This window comes from Balaenoptera physalus (genome assembly GCF_965194825.1).
Source record: "Balaenoptera physalus genome assembly, chromosome: 19".
Lineage (NCBI taxonomy): Eukaryota > Metazoa > Chordata > Mammalia > Artiodactyla > Balaenopteridae > Balaenoptera > Balaenoptera physalus.
In genome coordinates, this window is record NC_138900.1 from 57,057,238 (window position 1) to 57,077,665 (window position 20,428).

At 36.2% G+C, this 20,428-nt stretch overlaps 2 long non-coding RNA genes across 12 annotated transcripts in view; one reads left to right on the forward strand and one right to left on the reverse strand.

Moving 5' to 3' along the window:
• The window catches only part of LOC309649342, a 31,757-nt gene extending 23,355 nt beyond the window's left edge, over positions 1 to 8,402 (forward strand). The window contains exons 2-3 of the long non-coding RNA XR_014257038.1: positions 6,680 to 6,847; positions 8,329 to 8,402. This is a non-coding gene — a long non-coding RNA (uncharacterized lncRNA). The remainder of the gene's footprint in view (positions 1 to 6,679; positions 6,848 to 8,328) is intronic.
• The window catches only part of LOC309649331, a 230,397-nt gene that overhangs the window by 7,469 nt on the left and 202,500 nt on the right, over positions 1 to 20,428 (reverse strand). For 4 of the 11 annotated variants that reach the window (XR_014257014.1, XR_014257015.1, XR_014257016.1 and 1 more), the window contains 4 exons: positions 14,866 to 14,936; positions 10,584 to 11,704; positions 8,911 to 8,986; positions 532 to 6,077 (listed from right to left, as the gene is read on the reverse strand). This is a non-coding gene — a long non-coding RNA (uncharacterized lncRNA). Of the gene's footprint in view, positions 1 to 20; positions 6,078 to 8,910; positions 8,987 to 10,583; positions 11,705 to 14,865; positions 14,937 to 20,428 lie in introns of all 11 variants that reach the window. The other 7 variants (XR_014257018.1, XR_014257019.1, XR_014257020.1 and 4 more) reach the window with 7 other exon arrangements.

The window sequence follows — 20,428 nt, forward strand, 5'->3', positions numbered from 1 at the left end:
GTAGATTAAAATAACTTTACCTTTACATAGGACTTTGGAAGTTGAAAAGCAGGGCCCTGGGTAGAAAGCCAAAATTATCTTCAGTCCTCTGAAGAGAGAGAAAAATTGCCGGTATCTAGAAAGGAGCAATTTGTATTTTAAGGTGTATCCAGTGATCTGAGAGACAGCAACAATACGTCAGGTGAATAATAAGCTTGCCGCAGGTGAAGTTTTCTTAACATCTCTATTTAGTGCTTGGATGCATCTTTCTATTTTATTCTCCTGTCTCCAGCTCTCCCCAAGTACTGAGAACTACACAGTATCTAAACTTATCATTTCTAAGGCTAACTACATCTAATTCTTATCATGGGTTGTAGGTGTGTAGACTAACTCTAAGAAAAGCTGTATTTCCACATCGCATTTTTTTTTTTTTTGCTGTATCACAATGAAGATGTAAATTGCACATCTCTTCACTTCTCAGATTGTGTGCTGGGTCACCTGCCGTGACAGAAATAATACACTCTTATCATCAGAAGGTCAGAGTCTTCTTACCTATCCGGCCATGGAAAGCACAGGTCTTGCTTCCCAAATTGGATCTTTTCCTTAAAAAGTGGTATCTTCTTTAGCTCAGGGCCACTCTTCTGATATTCATATATTCTAAAGCCAGCATCATGACCCAGAAAAGAAAAATGATGATGGTTTATGCTTCTTTGAAACTATAAAAATTCACAAGAACCTAGTTTAGGTCAAGTTATCTGAATTTCCCCCATTAGGTAACTGATTTATTCAATAAAAGTAGTAGAGGAATGTTTCTCAGAAACACTTACTTTTCAGAAAGACACTGTCACAATCCCCATACAGCCCTTTAGAGGGTTTCTCTGGATACCAGGCTCACTGCCTGTGAGGATTAATTTCATGTGTCAACTTGGCTAGGTCACGGTACCCAGATATTTGGTTAAATGTCAGTCTAGATGCTGCCATGAAGATAGTTTTCGGATGAGATGAACCTTTAAATCAGTGGAATTTGAGTAAAGGAGATCATCCTCCATGATGTGAATGGGCCTCACCCACTCAGTTAAAAGCCTTAAGAGGAAAAGACTGAGGTCCCCCTGAAGAAGCGAGGTTTCTGCCAGCAGACGGCCTTCAGACCCAAGGTCAACATCAACTCTTCCCTGGGTCTCCAGCCTGCCCTGCAAATTTCAGACTTGCCAGCCCGAACAGTCTCATGAACCAATTAGTGTAAATCAATCAATCTCTCTGAACGCACGTGTGCACACACACACACACCCCCATCAAGTCTACTTTTCTGTACAATTCTCACTGATACACAGCTGCTCTGTACGACTGCTTTAGTGCTTTTAAAGAAACTTAGATATATGGACCAAGAGGGCCTTAATGTTACCCTCAGCTTCTCCAAACTCTGCACAGGATTCTCTTGACTCCAGGCACCAGACCTCCCTTTTCTAGAACATGTATGTTAGAAAACTGGTACAATTTTTTTTTCTGCCCCTTTGAGATATAAATCTCTTTAAAAGCCTCTTGGCAGTTTTACAGCCCAGCTCTTAGAATGTAAAGGGAGATAGTATCCCTACACGCCCCGGTTCCTGTGAGATGGTAGGAGCCCAATTTTGATGTGTGCTTTGTTCTTAGTTAGAAAACAACCTCCTGTCCCAAAGATAAGAGAGAGTATACTTTTCCTTCGGGGGTAACTCCATCCAACAAACACACATCGCCTGTGTTCTCCCTCTCACCCAGCCCTTATCAACCCTCCTGCCCTTGGCTTCAGTGGACTTGAGCTCAGACTGAGTTCTAGTCACCACTTGCAGCGACTTGGGATGCACGAGAACTACAAAGGAGACCGTTTAAACGTTCACCCTCTGTAGATCTGAATTGAGGTTCAGAACTTCCTAATTTTCAAGAGCGTATAAAGAATTTTACATGGCTGATGAGTGTGAAAATTGGCACAATCCCTTGAGAAACAGATATCTGTCAATATCCGCTAAACCTGAACACGGGAATACCCCTGATCCGGCAAATCCGCTTCTAGGTAAATACCTGATAAAAGTGGCCACTGTCAGGAAAAACTGAGACATTTTAAAATGCACACCCGCCTGCACAAATGCTTACTGGGTTTCTGTCTAGCTTACCCTTCCAGGTTTTCTAATTCAGTATTTTTGAGCTACTTATAACTCTGTAGGTAGTAGGAAATGTATAGTACTATAAATTATTCTTCTAGAGAAATGGTAATGAATTTAATCTCGAGGAATGCAATTGATTATTGTGCCATAAATGTTGATTAGTTTAGCATTTACTTATAAATTCATTTCAGCATTCCTGATTGCCTATATGTGGGTGTTTGAATTCTCCTTTGAACCAATGGAACATTTTGCTGACTTGCTAATTAATTTGTGAGTTATATAAACATCTGTGGCCTGTGTTCTTTTCATATTTGTATAAAAATTATGATTTTGCTTTTTTAAAAAAAAATGTATTATTTACTGCCACCCAAAACAAGTGCTAGATAATTCATGGAAGAATTATTTGTTAGTATGCCTGGGTAAGAAAGGGTTAACAGTGGGTCTGTAACTGTTTTCTCCTGCTTTGGGGGGCAACTCAGGCAGTTTTGTCCTCCTTTAAACATACTGATGGAATTTACTGGCTGGAAGATAAATGAGGGTCTTCTGGGATTGCTGTACACTGATTTCTTACCTAGGAAATCCTTTCAGTATGCTGCACCTGCTGTGTCTGGATTGTACATTGTAAATAAACCTCCAGTGAGGATGTGCAGGGGATGAGGGTTACCACTGCATCCCTCTGAACCCAAAAGGCATCTCGGTATAGAAAACACGGTGACCTACAGGGCTGCATCTAGAAAGAGACAGAGTACTGATTACTGTTTTACAATGTCAGAGCATTTTATAAAAATTCTGCTGAACTCTCACCTGAAACTCTTGGAGGTGTAACATTGTGGTCACAGTATATTTGATTAACAACCCACAACCGATAAATGTGCAAGTAGTTTACAGCTCAATAAAGTTAGAGGTAAACCACAAAATATTGATAATGTAATTTATTGGCCTTTAGACAGCCAGTCTTATACATAATTTAGCAATCTTATTTAGACATATTTAGACATTTCTTTCGTGACTAACAAAACAATCTCCCTGTTTCTCAATTGCTCTTTTTTTTAAACATAATATTTGGCTGTTTATTCAAGGTTTCTTTTCCCATATTTCATCAAAGTTAAGAAAACAACATTGTACTATTAGTTTATTTACCACTAAAAAAGAAAATATTGTCAAACAATACGATGTATTTTGATTTTAGAGATATTACAGTACATTTATAATAAGTGAAATCCGGTATATCGCTCAATTTTTTCAAAGTTTTATCCAAATCATTACTATATATATTACATTTTATTCCTATAATGGGATCTTTATATGATGGTAATTTCTTTTTTTTAATTGAACTATAGTTGATGTATATATAATATTAGTTTCAGGTGTACAACAGTGATTCAAAATTTTTATAGATTATACTCCATTTAAAGTTACTATAAAATAGCTATATTCCCTGTGCTGTGCAATGTATCCTTGGAGGTTATTTATTTTATACATAGTAGTTTGTACCTCTTAAGCCCCTAATCCTATCTTGGTCCTTCTCTACTACTCTCCCCCCACTGGAAACCACTAGTTTGTTCTCTATATCTGTAAGTCTGTTTCTATTTTGTTATTTTCAGATTCCACATATAAGCGATAACAAGTATTTGTCTTTCTCTGACTTATTTCACTAAGCATAATACACTCCTGGTCCATCCATGTTATTGCAAATGGTAGAATTTTATTCTTTTTCTAGGCTAAGTGATATGCACGCACACACACACACAAACACCACCTCTTCTTTATCCATTCATCTGTTAATGGACACTTAGCTTGCTTTTCCATATCTTGGTAATTGTAAATAAAACTTCTGCACACATTGGGATGCATGTATCTTTTCAAATTACTGTTTTTGTTTTTGTTTTTTTCTGGATGTATACCCAGGAGTGGAATTGCTGGATCATATGGTAGTTCTATTTGTAGTTTTTTGAGGAACCCCCATATTGGTTTCCATATTGGCTACACCAACTTACATTCCCACCACCAGTGTACAAGGGTTCCCTTTTCCCACATCCTCTCTTTTATTATTTGTAGACTTTTTGATGATAGCCATCCTAACAGGTGCGAGGTGATACCTCGTGGTTTTGAGTTACATTTCTCTAATAATTAGCAATTTGAGCATCTTTTCATGTGCCTGTTAGCCATCTGTATGTCTTCTTTGGAAAAATGTCTACTCAGGTCTTCTGCCCATTTTTTAACTGAGTCCAAAAAAATAAGGCCACGATTTATGTCAGAGTGTTCTGTCTATATTTATAGTATCTGCTCTTACATTTAGGTCTTTAATCCATTTTGAGTTTATTTTTATATATGGTATTGGAGAACGTTCTAATTTCATTCTTTTACACATAGCTGTCCAGTTTTCCCAGCACCACTTATTAAAGAGATTGTCTTTTCTCCACTGTATATTCTTGCCTCCTTTGTCATAGATTAATTGACCATAGGTGTGTGGGTATTTCTGGGCTTTCTATCCTGTTCCATTGATGTATGAGTCTGTTTTTGTGCCAGTACCATACAGCTGTGATTACTGTAGCTTTGTAGTAGTCTGAAGTCAAGGAAACTGATTCTTCCAGCTCCATTCTTCTTTCTCACAACTGCTTTGGCTATTCAGGGCCTTTTGTGTCTCCATACAAATTTTTCTTGTTCTAGTTCTGTGGAAAATTGCCGTTGGTAATTTGATAGAGATTGCATTGAATCTGTAGATTGCTTTGGGTAGTATAGTCATTTTCACAATGTTGATTCTTCCAATCCAAGAACATGGTATATCTCTCCATCTGTCTGTGTCATCTTTGATTTCTTTCATCAGTGTCTTATAGTTTTCTGAGTACAGGTCTTTTGCCTCCTTAGGTAGGTTTATTCCTAGGTATTTTATTCTTTTTGATGCGATGGTTAATGGGATTGTTTCCTTAATTTCTCTTTCTGATCTTTCATGGTTAGTATGTAGAAATGCAACAGATTTCTGTGCATTAATTTTGTATCCTGCTACTTTACCAAATTCATTGATGAGCTCTAGTAGTTTTCTGGTAGCATCTTTAGGATTTTCTATGTATAGTATCATGTCATCTGCAAACAGTGACAGTTTTACTTCTTCTTTTCCAATTTGGATTCCTTTTGTTCTTTTTTCTTCTCTGAATGCTGTGGCTAGGACTTCCAAAACTATGTTGAATAAAAGTGGCAAGAGTGGGCATCCTTGTCTTGTTCCTGATCTTAGAGGAAATGCTTTCAACTTTTCATCGTTGACCATGATGTTAACTGTAGGTTTGTCATATATGGCCTTTATTATGTTGAGGTGTGTTCCCTCTATGTCCACTTTCTAGAGAGTTTTATCAAAAATGGATGTTGAATTTTGTCAAAAGCTTTTTCTGCACCTACTGAGATGATCGTATGGTTTTTATTCTTCAGTTTGTTAATATGGTGTATCACATTGATTGATTTGTGGATACTGAAAAATCCTTGCATCCCTGGGATAAATCCCACTTGATCATGGTGTATGATCCTTTTAATGTACTGTTGGATTCAGTTTGCTAGTATTTTGTTGAGGATTTTTGCCTCTATGTTCATCAGTGATATTGGCCTGTAATTTTCTTGTTTGTGATATCTTTGGTTTTGGTAGCAGAGTCCTGGTGGCCTCATTGAATGAGTTCGAAAGTATTCCTTCCTCTGCAATTTTTTGGAAGAGTTTCAGAAGGATAGGAGTTAACTTTTCTCTAAATGTTTGTTAGAATTCACCTGTGAAGCCGCCTGGTCCTGGACTTCTGTTTGTTGGGAGTTTTTAAACTACTGATGCAATTTCAGTACCAGCAATTGGTCTATTCATATTTTCTATTTCTTCCTGGTTCAGTCTTGGGAGGTTGTACCTTTCTAAGAATTTGTCCATTTCTTCTAGGTTGTCCATTTTATTGGCGTATAGTTGCTCAACAACTTTTATTCTAAACTGATCTAAGAAAATAAAAGATAACAATTTGTTCAAAATAATAGCAACAACATATTTGATTATGTATTCTTATATACGTATATGCTTATGTATATGAATGAAATGAATGCCAGCAATAACACAAAGGAAGGGGAGAAAGAATTAGGATTATTTTGTCATTATAAGGTACTCGCACTACTCATGAAGTGCATAGTGTTATTTGAACGTGGAATTGGATTTTTGTAAATGTATATCGGAAACTCTAGGGCGACCTCTAAAAAAATAAAAAGTAGTATAACCGAGAAAATGGAATTATATAAAATGCTCAGTTGAAACCATACAAAAAGGAAAAAGAATGGAAGCCAAAAATAGGAACACAATACAGGAAAACAAATAGAAAACAATAACAAATACGGTAGATGTTATCCAACTATATCATAATCACTTAAAATGTCAACGGTCTAAATATATTCATCAAGAGACAGATTGGATCAAAAAACAAGACTCAACTATATGTTGTCTGTAACCTGTTTTAAATATACATTAGATTAGATATAGATTAAAAGTAAATGAATAGAGAAAGATATACCATAAGAATCAAAAGAAAGCAGAAATAATTATATTTCAGAGTAGACTTCAAAGCAAGGAAAGTGATCAGGGATGAAGAGTGGCATAACATGATAAAGAAGACATAACAATAGGCTGCCTGAACTGTGTGCTGTGAATAAGATCATTCCGCATATCTGAAAAGAGGGACATTATCAATCTTGCAGTGTCTGCTCTGGACGCTGGGCAGGTAAACTTTAGCTTTTATATTACTCTATATTTTCTCCCTCTGCTTTAGTGGTCCAATAAGACCGTGCTATCTGCTCCATGGTGTTCTTCATGTTGATATTATTTTGTTTGTTTAGATTATATATTCCGTGATTCAACAATGAGATCAATTATGCACTGCCATGAATTTTTAAAATTTTTATTAAAAAATATAGGAATATATACCTAAAATGTTCCAAGTTATCCTCTTTCAATAATGATAAAATTTATAATGTGTGTGTATATGTATGTATGTATATATATATATAATCCAATTTGGCACTGGATGGTAAGGTTTTACTTTCTTGGGCTGATGCAGAAAGCATACAATTCAATGCTAGCAACCAACTGCAGTCTCCTCCATGCTAGGCACCATACCAAGTGATTAACATGTAAAAACCTATAACATTTAACTCTCAAAGAAGCATTTTAGAGATTCTGGAAAAAGAGATAGATAGATACACAGAGATTCATTACCTTGCCCAAACCAGATTTGCAGCAAGGCAAGGAACACATGAATACACACACACACACCCCCCACCCAGCCAAAAGATCCAGCTACTTGTACTCTTGGTAATTATCCTATGACTTTCCCTTACCATCTCTAGTGTAGCACAACTAAAAGTAATTATAAAATCAATTTAGAAATTTAGCCTTGGGAGTTTTGAACCAGTAGATTGCCATGACTGGGAGAAATCCATCTTGTTTGGGAAAGTAGAGTAGGTTGCAAAATAGGTGTTAGAAAACAGAAACCAGAGTTTCCAAAAGAGGTATGAGGTTTTACAGTGATGAAAATGTGCTGCAGTTATAAAATGATTTCAAATATATTTGCTTTTGACAATACAAATATCAGATTAAAAGCAGTTAAGTCTACTGAAATGCAGAGAATCCATGGATTTTTCCATTTTTTTTTTTTTAACTAAGTAAAGAGTAAATTAGAACTTGGTTTAGGTAATTTTAGGTAAGTTCTACAGATATTTTATGTCTTGTTCACAAAACAGGAGGTCCTGTAGGATCCTCTCAGAGATGTTGATGTACGGATTATTTAGTGAGTTTCAGTATTTTGTCTAAGGATCAAACCTTCTATTAGGTAAAAGACAAAACAAAATATGACTTTTGTCTGTAAACCATGAGCTAAATAAAGTAGGGCAAGCTTCCTTTATCTCCAGCCTAACGTCCATTCCAGGGCTGCCCCACAGAACCTCAGGGCTCATAACATGCTTTGAAAACCACCACCCCCTCTCCTGGCCCTCTTGATTGACAAGAAAGTAGTCAACCAAAGAGGTTAATGACATATCAGGGTTTGTAAAACTAGGATTTGGTTGCCGAGCCAGGGCTAGAACTTATGCAATGTCCCCACTGGGGATGGCCCTGGGGTACATGGACGGGAAATTGTAGAAATTCCACTGATTACTAAAGAAAAAATGCAGCAACTGACTTTCCTGAAAACCTGCTCCGTCATAGGAATGACAGTCAGGAGAACTTGACCCACAGTACTGGAAAAGCTATGAAGAAGGTGAACGCTAATGAGGCCAGAATGTTTCCAAAAGGAAGGAATTGGGTAGGTAACTGACCATTAACAGAAACAAAAAGAGGAAGAAGAATTAAAATACAGTAAGAATAAGTCTCAAAAAAAGGTCTGGTTCTTGTATAGAAAGCCTTAGAATTCTACTAAGATAACTAAGGTACAGAGATAAAAGAGATTCTGATATAGTGGAAAGACATCTCTTTTTCCTGCAAAGGTATATCAAACTATGTCATCTCAAACCAGACTATGCTGCAGAGAAATACATATTTTCATACTGATTGTTTAATAGGTACATGGGCACGCATAAAAACACCTGGAAAGATGCACACCAAATATTAATGGCAATTATATTTAAGAATTAAAACTGGAATCAGGGATATTGTGGAAGATTTGTGAACTAATGCACTCCATGCCCTGCTTGATTTTTTAAAACTATAACGTAGAATTGTAAGGTAAAAAACAGTATATAGTTAAAGCAAAACCAGAAGACGGGTAAGCTCAAATATAACCAATAGTACCTTTTTCCTCTTGTTTTCTCTTTTTCTTCCTGTTTAGATTGACTTCATTGATGACCTGGAAGCTGATTTTGTTTTTCTGATAAGAATGATGGACAGTTAAAAAAAAAAAAGACATGAGACTTGCAAATTAATGCTGATAGAATGTGAACAAAATCTCTGCAGAGCAAAGATGAAATCATTCCTCTATTTCCCCCATTTATTTTGCAATCACATGATCAGGTGCTTTCAACACACTCCGTGTGTTTCTCTCAAAAAGAAACAGGCAGGCATTTTGGCAATACTAACCTATTTGAGAGAATTTAGGCAACTGATCTTGGAAAGCCTTGCCAAGTAGAATTTCATCCGTGTGTGTTCAAGTGTGTGGGAGTGGGGAGGTATTTTTTTCCCCTTGTATCATTGTATGTTAAATAGTTTCAATCCTTAGTGTTGCATTTCTTTCTTCCTCCCCCATTTTGTTCCTCAGCCTTCAGTGTGGTAAGCAGAATGAAGACCTCCCAAAGCCGTCTTAAATTCCCTTTTGACTTGAAAGGTAGCACATTCACAGGATCTGGGAATTAAATTGCACGTGGCATCACGGTTGTGAACCAGCTGACTTTATAATGTGGAGGTTATTCTGGATTATCCTGGTGGACACAATGTAAATAACAAGGCGTGTCCTTAAATTGGAAGCTGGAGCCTGAAAGCAGGTTAAGAGGAAAGCAGTGTGATGTGAGGAGGGCTCTACCTAGCGTTGCTGGCTTTGGAGGTGAGGGGAAGGGGCCATGAACCAAGGAATGTGGTTGCTTTCTAACCTGGAAAAAAGAAGGAAATGGACTCTCCCCTAGAGCCTCCAGAAGGAAGGAACCCAACCCTGCCAACCAACATGGTGATTTTGTCTCCATGGAGACCCATTTCAGGTTTCTGACCTCCACAAACCAGACAATACGTTTATACTGTTGTAAGCCACCAATCTGGGGGTAATTTGTTATGACAGATGGAAAACAGCCTGCCCGTTCTCCTCATTTAATCTTCCCCGAACATCCCAGCCAACCAGGCTGGTTTGGGGGCCTCCTGTGAGGTCTCACAGCCCCGCCACCCTGGGTTGATTTCTCCCAGGGCAGTGGTCACAGAGGGGTCTGAGGATAAATCCTGACTGGTCAGAGCCTCCATCCTTTAATCTCCTGAATCTCTGAGATGACTGCAACCCCTAGAGTTCAGGGATGCTGTAAAAATGTACTGAATGTGACTACTGGTTACTATGTGCAAACAGTCATTCCTACTAATATAATTTTACTACAAGGCACAGATATAGGGTATCTACTGAGAGAGTACTCTAGGAGCTAATAATATGTGTCTACCATATTCTAGATTTTGCCGTGTTATCTTACATAGATTAACTTCATATATTTGAAACAACCCTGTGAGGTAGGTACTATTATTAGTGCTATCATCATCATCCCTGATCTATTTATTAGGAAATCAAACTAAAGCACAGAGAACTTGCTGACAGACTCCAAGGTAGGATGCTTTACCATCTTGTTTTGTACCTTGGCAGTTTGCCTCTTGAGCCCGAGTACTTAATCAACATAATCCGACAGCTCTTCAATATGTCCATATAAAAAAAGTCTACCCCCATAAATCACCTGTGACGCCAAAAGAAGAGACTTTAGCTAAAAATGGTAAGGTTATCGTACCTAGACTGACCGGTCCAGGCAGGGGAGTGGATGAAAGCTGAAATCGTGTCGCTGCAAGGTACGTATACTTCAGCATGGCCTCCAGCCCAGGATTTTATGGGATAGTTTCCTCCTGCAAGAGATACACAGGATTGAAGACGAATCATCTTACTGTATACACCCGTTTTCATTTAGTAGGACTCCAAACTCATGGTGTAGGATCTTAGGAGGAGACGTAGATGCCTTGGAGGGATGTTGACTTGCTCTTGGTTATAATGGCTCCAGAGTCACTCACACCGGGGTCGTGCTGGATACTGGGTACTGGCTTCCACCAGACACTGGCTTTGGGGCTCAGGTGCCCAGACCTCAGCTGTTGGGAATATTGTTTGTGGGCGGCTTATAGCACATGCTTCCATGGAGACTGTCTCCCCAGGCTTAAGCCCAGATCCCATCTTACTTTTTAATTGTTTTACTTAACTAGAACTATTTTGCTCCAGTAGAAGCATGTTCATTGACTAGCAGATCTTTTTTTGGATCACTTTTCACTTAACAGTTATATACATGATTATCAAGTGACAAGAAAGAGGAAAACATTTCTCCAAGCATGCATAATAAAAGTTCTTACCTTTCTTGACCCTAGACTTCACAATACTTTCTACCAGTTGTGTACTCTCAGATTTACAATTTCTAGATTCAGATGTTTAATTTAACAAAAATAACATTATTTTTATTCAGTGATTAGAAAGAGAACCTTCTAATATTTTCTAGATGAAATATCTGAACTATCTGGAAGGCAAAGGTTGCATAACCTAAGTGGCAATGATATTCCAAATAGGCTGTTAAATCAGGGAAGATGATTATTATTGTGTATGTCATATGCCAAAATAAAACTTTTCTGGTGACAAAAATAGCACTATCCACTCTGATTGTGAAATCTATTTAACTTTTCTTTGAAAAGTGAACATGAAAAATTTTGCCTCATACCTACTTGAAAAATAAAACAAAACCCACAGTAACCATAAAGATTATAAACTTGCCAGATTGGTTTCTTCAGAGGACATTCAAACATTGAATATGCATTCTCATAAAACAAACTCACAGAAGGAGACTCCAAATGCTGGAGTGAAGGTTGTCTCAGTTCACTGCATGTGAACAGAAAAGAACTGTTGTTGTTATAATATTCATAAGCCAACGTTACACAGGAGATTTTTTTTCCCAAAAAAGCAGAGCACAGTATTTTGTAATGCATCAAAGTACAGAATGTATTCATATTCAATAAGCCTAGTTGTATTTTATGATTAAGATAATATAAGACTTTGTGTGAATGACATTCTTGATTTATTTGAAGAAAATAAATGTTTAATGGCATGAAGGCATACAATATAAGGACACAGTTTTTAAAAACAGCTTTTTCTTGGAGATTTCAAGTTTAATGTTATAAAAACATCTATTTATGCTGGTAAGAAAGAAATTCCAAATTTTACCCTAAATTTGGCGATTTAATGTCAGTTGTCTGTTTGCTTTCATCTCCCCACTTCTTTCAAGAGGGAAAAGGAAATATTGTATCTGTAATTGCGTCATAATCATTAAAACATCCTGAAGGGAATGGACCAGGATGTTCTGAGTCCTTCTACAGTCTAGATATTTTCAGCCCCTACAGAGACGAGTTATAGGAACAACTATCGCAAAGAAGGCAACTTTCAAAGTTTACGTAACAGCTATAGAAACCAAAACAGTTTCAGCTAAAAAAAAAAAATGACCCAAACACTCCACTGAACTATGTCTACCCTCCTCAAGGTATAGATGAATGCCTAGCCGTATCCGCCTCCATGGCTGTGGCTATTTCTGTGTATATTTATCTAAGAAATTTAGTTTTTTGCCCTATAAAGGGAAACTGATTCCTACCTGATTGTTCATAGTTAATTTGAAATTTGGGCCTCTTAATGGAAATCAAGTATTGAAAATATTAAGCAAAAGGTGTAGAAAACTCCTCTAAGTTTTACACTTACACTGATATTGTCTCTGAACATGCAGAATTTATTAATAATTTATATAAAAAGAAAACACCAGAAAGTCTATAAACAGTCGGGACGTGAGTAAACATGTAGGATGTAGTAAGATGCCATGTTAACTCAGATTTAAAAGGTCTTCCACTCTTTTGGAATAGCATAAAATACGGTTTCTTACTATTGCTGATAATTGAAAATACAGACTAATAGACAAGTAATTGCTGATGCTCACTTAGCCAGTGGCTTACTTACCGTCTCAGAAACTTTCACAGAGGTGAAGCCAAAGCACCAAAGGGTCTTAGGTAACTTCTACCTGCCTTATTCCTCATCATTCTTTGATTTGAAACCCGAAGTTCAGTGTGGTGGTTTATAGGAAAAGGGTGGCTAAGCAAATATTCTGCACAATAGCAATACAGAAACGTCAGTCTCTGGAAAACCCAAAGGCGGTGTGATATTTTCCGCAATTCTTATAGAACACGTTGTCAGGAAGACACGACCCACTGAAAGCTTTTCTCAGTTACAAGCTGATTAATAACATTTAGAATTTGAGGCAACACGTAAGCAGTGATTTGTAAACTGCCACCCATGGACGGAGACATCGTAAATCATCATTTGGGGTGCTGTTCATGGTGACCCATGAAATTGCACTGGAGACACTTCAGAAAGCCAACACATTTCTTTTCATCCAAAGGTGACAGCAGGTCCTGACGGTATATAGCAGTTTATACTTTGGATCTCAATGAAGGTACTCCCAGGGCACTGTTTCCCAGAGCCAATGTTTAAACAACACCATCAGTGTCTTAAGTGTAAGCGTTTAAGCAAGGCACATCATGTAAGCTCAAGCACAGTGGTATTTATGCAATATTACTAAGGTCTTACAGGTCTTAGTAAGTAACGAATACAAAGGTAGCTATGTTCCAAGAAGTTTACAAATAGTTCCTCTCAGAGATAGTACAATTTTGGGCTTGGCCAATGGAAATCAATAATACTGATTCAATTCTCTTTGCTCCTAGTGTTAACACTAGCTAGCAAAGGTTTATTGCCCGCCCCTTGGGTGGGTGATATTTCTAGATGAACTGAAATGCCTGATAATTTCTTTTCATATATTTGCAAAGCTGAATTCAGCCCTATGATTCATTGTTAACTGCTTCAGAACACCATGTGACAATTTAAAAAAATGAATAAAAAGTCAGTAGAAAGGAAAATTCAGGGCGCACCATTTGTTAGAATTAATTTTTTTTGTGCAAGCACAGCACTTCAATCTCAATAGTGTTCCAAAGCCTCCAAAGCTTATAATGATGGTGATACACATATTTTTCTCTCTAGAAAAACAGGCCAAGGGATAATGAAACCATAATTTCAAAACACTGCAACAGATATAAAATAGCCGCATGCGTAGTTCTGAAACCCTTTATAGAGTACTTTCTGTAAAAGAATCATATATTAAACTTGAGGAGTAAGGAAAAAGAATTTTTAAAAAGTGAAGGAGAAGCAAAGAAATACTACATATTACAGAATAACACTATTGAAATCAGCGTTTCATTAATCCAACTTGAATAAACTTAATTCCTTTCTACAGCTTAATCAGGAAAGCCTTGAAATGACAGAAATGTAGAGACGGAGTTTATCAGTCAGTGAATCTAGCAAAGCCAATCTGTTCCTTTATATAAATAATTACATCAGGATCAAAGGACTTTTCTGACTATCACACAGGTGTGCGATTTAGAACATTTTCAATAATCATTAGATGTTTATGGAAACACTCAATTTACACATGCATACGCATAAGCCCATTTCAAGATATATTTACTTACAGTTGGCTTATATTGGGTGGAAACAGGAAATCTAACACTCTGAAGTTCGTTTTTATTTTTCAGCTCTCAGAGTTAATCTGAGGTTCTAGTGATAGGTAAGGTTGAATACAAAGCTTAATTTTGGCTTCACAGACCCTTTCAGTGTTTTTCTAAGCTCTAGAGAGTCTTCCAAACATCGCTTGGAACCAGTGAGGTAGTCCTACTTTCCTGTTTCATTAGTGGGAAAGCTAAGGACCAGAGAGACTGTGACTTACTATGTAACTAATAGATGAGCTTCTGAGGTCCAACATCACGATCCTTCCACTTTGCCACTGAAAAACGTATTTTGACCCTTATTCTTGTTGCATTTCACTATGACTATTTGCCGTTTCTTAGGATATTTATCTATGTTAAGATTTGTATTTAATTCCAATAGACTTTAATGGCCGTAGCCTAATGTAAAACAAGAAATAAGAATTTGTAAATTTAAAAAATTAGTACCTTCATGGAGCTGGGGCTTTGTTTTGTCTTCTCTTAGCATCTAGAATCATTTCAGAGTGGGACATTTCAATCTGTAAAACAACAACAACAAAACTTTACATTACATATTTAGTTTATAAATTTAGACTTGTTCAAAAGTACACAATCCTAGAGAATGTATTAAAAGCCATACTCAGAAGAAAATCAATAAACTTATACAAAATATTTAAAAAACCCAAATTCATGTATACTTTGTTTTCTAGATACAGATATATTAAATGTCAAATGACAAACTAAATAATAAATGATAAACCAGGGGAAATTTTGCAACACGTAAGACAAAAGATTTATTGCCTTGATTTGCAGAGCTTAAACAAAACAATAAGAAAAATAAAATTATATATATGCAGGAAAATAAATACTAATGGCAGTATTATAATGAAAAGACGTGGTAACAGATTCTGTAATTTGAGTGGGTCTGTATTACAGATGAAACAATAACTTGATACCACCTGGTATCAAAGTGTCCATAATATCTACACTACATAATGAATATAAAAATATACATCAGTTGCCTAGTAAATCAAGGTTGGAAATGATCCAGCAGATTCAACTGAGAGATAGCTACTAGCAGGTTTGAAAATACTAGATGTATGATATACAAAGACTTCACATAAAAATGACTTTTCATAGATATGTAAAGATATGCAATGGCTTTTCCTAGAAACTGCTCTAAAAGGTTTAAGCCGTTAAGAAGGAAAACTGAGATGTCTAAAGATCACATGTATTTAGAGAAACAAGTTTAGTAATTCTAAAAATAGAGTGCTTTTACCTGCTAGTGTGTGGATTGCTGTCTCCCAGAATGTATCACCTTTGCAATAAGTCCTACTATGTCCAAAATATTTAGAATTTTAATACAAGTTCATCCCCTACTCTATATTTCCTAAACACTGATTCTGATTTACTATTCTCATTATTCACACATTTATCAATGTCTAATATCCCATAAATTTATTTGCTACTATTTTATCATCTGTCTTGCTCTTTAAATATATATATTATCATGGTGTAAGGAATCACTAATATATCCTAAATACCTAAACAGTGACATGTATATGATATGTACTCAATAGATACTTGAATAAATGAATCTAAATGAATCTGAGTGACTTTATCTTACTTAATATTTATACGAAATTCTACTAGTAACAACATGCTAGATTTCATCATGATAAAACTCAGTAAAGCCAAATCACTTTGAGTGTTAAATAGAAAAATCTTAATCTTTCTCAACGGAACTTTGATAGAGTAATTATTAAATACCAACTACAATATTAAGGGCATCTTATAGCTGAAGATCACTTACACAATGATCAGTCCTTTTCATACTCTGCAGGGACTTATACTCCAGTAAAAGATGGAAAGGCTCACCAAATAGAAATATTCATAGTATTATGAAGTTCTCACAAAGACATGGACATGGCCACAGGACAATTTTTAGAGCTTTGGATCAAACTTTAAATTAATATTGAAATTTGTTTATTTAACATTTCCAGAATAGCGGTTAGTTTGTAAAATAACAAGTGTGATTCTTTCAGGCAGGGATTAGACGTTACAGAAAGGTACAAAATGATAATCCTAGGAATCTTCATAAATTGGTGAGGAATAAAATGAGAGTGCTTAGAAAAGAAATGGTTAGTTTTTTATACACTTTTTCTGCCATGACCAGCAGATTTTCCCTGATGTGTTTGAAAACCATAAACACTGCAATGTTAAGACACAGTTACTAAGGAAGGTAACTGAAAAACTAATTCTTAGGTATAATTATACTATAATTTTTTGGTAAATATTTCTGAACCAAATTGATATTAATGAGTATAAATACCATAATTGGATTAATAGACTGAGTATTTTGATACACCTGAGTTAAAATACTTTTGATGAATAAGCAAGTATTTGAGATTTATTTAAATCAGTTTATATCAGTTGTATTATATATTATATAACTTATATTAGAGACAAGTCTAATCCCTAAATAAAATAATTGTAGATAAAAGTGAAATCATTATTCTACTTGCAGTTCTAAATATTAGTTAAACTTAGGGGAAAAACAGATGTCATTTTGAATTGGTTTTAGGTACACTGCCATTTACCTGGGACTAGATATTCATTGCTCATGAGAGAAAAGTTAATCCAAGTATTTACTATTCATATGGCATGTATGGCATGACAATAGACTTTGTGATCAAGTCTTTTTCTTTAGAATGTTAGAAAAGTACAGCACTACATTTCTTTCTAACACTATAGGAATAGCTCCATTCAGTAGCAGTAATCAGTTCTATTGAGAACAGAATTCCCAAAGATAAAACAGAAAAGTAAAGCACTACATTTCTTTCTAACACTATAGGAATAGTTCCATTCAGTAGAAGTAATCAGTTCTACTGAGAACAGAATTCCCAAAGATAAAACTCTGTATTAAAACTTCCAACATTAGGGCTTCCCTGGTGGTGCAGCGGTTGAGAATCCACCTGCCAATGCAAGGGACACGGGTTCGAGCCCTGGTCTGGGAAGATCCCACATGCCGCGGAGCAACTGGGCCCGTGAGCCACAACTACTGAGCCTGCGCGTCTGGAGCCTGTGCTCATCAACAAGAGGCCGCGACAGTGAGAGGCCCGTGCACCGCGATGAAGAGTGGCCCCCGCTTGCCGCAACTAGAGAAAGCCCTTGCACAGAAACGAAGACCCAACACAGCCAAAAATAAATTAATTAATTAAAAAGAAAGAAAGAAACAGCACTCCCACAGGGATTTCCTTTAAAAAAAAAAAAAAAAAAAAAAACTTCCAACATTAAAAACTGACCTATTTCTCGAGAAGTTATCAAAAACATTATGGAGAACAGTATGGAGGTTCCTTAAAAAACTAAAACTAGAGTTACCATATGATCCTGCAATCCCACTCCTGGGCGTACATCCAGACAAAAGTCTAATTCGAAAAGATGCGTGCACCCCAGTGTTCACAGTGGCACTGTTTACAGCAGCCAAGACATGGAAGCAACGTAAATGTCCACTGGTAGATGAATGAATAAAGAAGATGTGGTAAATATATATACAGTGGAATAGTACTCAACCATTAAAAAAGAATGAAATAATGCCATTTGCAGCAACATGGATGGACCTAGAGATTATCACACTAAATGAAGTAAGTCTGACAGAGAAAGACAAATATCATATGATATCACTTATCTGTGGAATCTAAAAAAATGGTACAAATGAACTTACATACAAAACAGACTCACAGACATAGAAAACAAGCTTATGGTTACCAAAGGGGGAAGGATAAATTAGAAGTTTGGGATTAGCAGATACACACTACTATATATAAAACAGGTAAACAACAAGGACCTACTGTATAGCACAGGGAACTATATTCAATATTTTGTAATAACTTATAATGGAAAAGAATCTGAAAAAGTATATATATATATATATATATATATGTATGTATAACTGAATCACTTTGCTGTACACTTAAAACTAACACAACATTGTAAATTTACTATACTTCAACTAAAAAAAAAATTAATAAAAATGATGGGGTAACACAAAGTAGACAAGTTGCCTAATGGAAATCTGACTACAGTCCTAGGTGTTATCTCTTTATTTTGTGGTTCATTTTGGTTAGTTCCTGCTTTTGTGGGAATTTAAAAGGCATTTAAAATTAGCCATCAATAGAATCTAGAAGGACATGGGATAGCACTGCTGAATCTATTGGTAGATTTGGTAGATAATAAATGAAAGTTTTGATTTTTTTTTTTTTTTTTTTTTTGCCTCCAAGAATAAACTCAGCATATTTGGAATGGGGTGGGAGGAGCCAAGCTAAACAATATTCCAGGCATTTTTCTCAAATGAATACATGGTCTTGAGTCTTTTTAGGGAGGTTCTGGTAGCAATGCTGTTACAAAGTACTGGCTCAGGGCTGCTTTCTGTAAATAAGGTTTGGCTTGGATTTCTGAACTTCACTCAGTAATAATACAATTGCTAAAATAAGTTCAATTTCAGCCTTGGGACATAGTATTTGTGCAAATTCTTTATTTATTCTCCTCCTAAAACTTATTTGGAAAAAAAACACAATTCTGCTATGCCTAGTCTCTTCCCAAAAACCTCTGATCCAATGTTGTTCCTATATTCATGACTGAAATCATATGAATATTTACTGTAATGCCTCGTTTATCTGCAGTTACTAAGGAAGAGTTTCAAATGTAGATGATTCCCTCAGAATCAATTCATCTCAAGGAAGGGGCATGAGAAATAAGAGGAAGGTAGATAAATTGATTCTGTTACTCTTGCCATTTGTTTATTGTAGGCTCTGCTGCAGCTGTTCTGTCTTTTTCCTCAGATGTAAAGATTAATTTTAATGGACTAGACCATCAACCTATTAATTATATAATTTATTAATGTATGTATCTTTTCTGTCTCTCAGTGGTTTTGTTGTGACTGTGAATTTTTTAAAATTTCAATGTAATATTTCTCCTATATACCACAACTTCACATTTCTGTCCTTTCAAGTTTGGATTTATTTTATAGCCTCCCTAATTATATGTAATGGTAATAGCAAGTATCAACAAGTAATCTTCCCTCACAACATCTATTTTAATCCTCAAATCATCCTTTTTAATTAAGCACTATATTTTGATTTGAATATTGAAGTTCACAAAAGTTATTTGCCCCAATTCATGCAGGTGATAGTAACAGGTCTAGAATCTAAACTCAGGTTATTTGAATACCGAGTTAGTGATATAGTCAGAAGGGAGAATTAATAGTATTGAGTGGGAGATGAGAGAACCTTCATAAGCAACTATGAGCGCAGAAAGTGTGACTGCAGCAGAGGAGATTTTGGCATTACAGTCCAATGAAGGATCAGTTGAGCTCATCCGTTTCAAGGTAAACTATCACTCTAAGAGTAAATCTTTGGACTGGCGAACATGAGTGGTCACAGGGAGTTGAGAGATGGCTTTATTTCTTGTCAAAGGGAACTTTCAGAGCAGATGAGATCATATTAGAAAGTCATGGTCCGACTGAAATGCTCTCTGGAGAAAAGTTTTCTTTTTAAACATTTCTTTCCCTCTTGCGATAAATGCAGAGAACAGTTGTATAGGGGAATGTTGCTAACAGTCTTCTAGTAGGGACCTGCTATAGGGAATACATGCTGAGTTAGGTCAGGAAAAGGTGCAGGTGGAATTCATAAAATTTGACAGAAAATTAACCGTTTCCCAATAATGGGCCAGTTCTAATTTTGGAGACCGGATCAATTACTCTTCTCCAATGTGAAACTTAATAAAGGGAAACCGCACTAAAATGGGGTCGGGAGGCCAGAAAGGGGAGCTCCCACGTGGTGCCATGTGACATCAATTATAGGAAGAGTCGTCAATTACAGGCCCCAACAAGAAAAGATGTACATTTTGTCTCCTGTAAGAAATCCACTACCCCAGCAACTCAGCCAATGAGAAATCACCATCACCCTGACTCTCTTTTCCCCAGTGGACTTTCATTCAAAACAACCCTTCCTAACTTCCTCTTTTTTCTCTA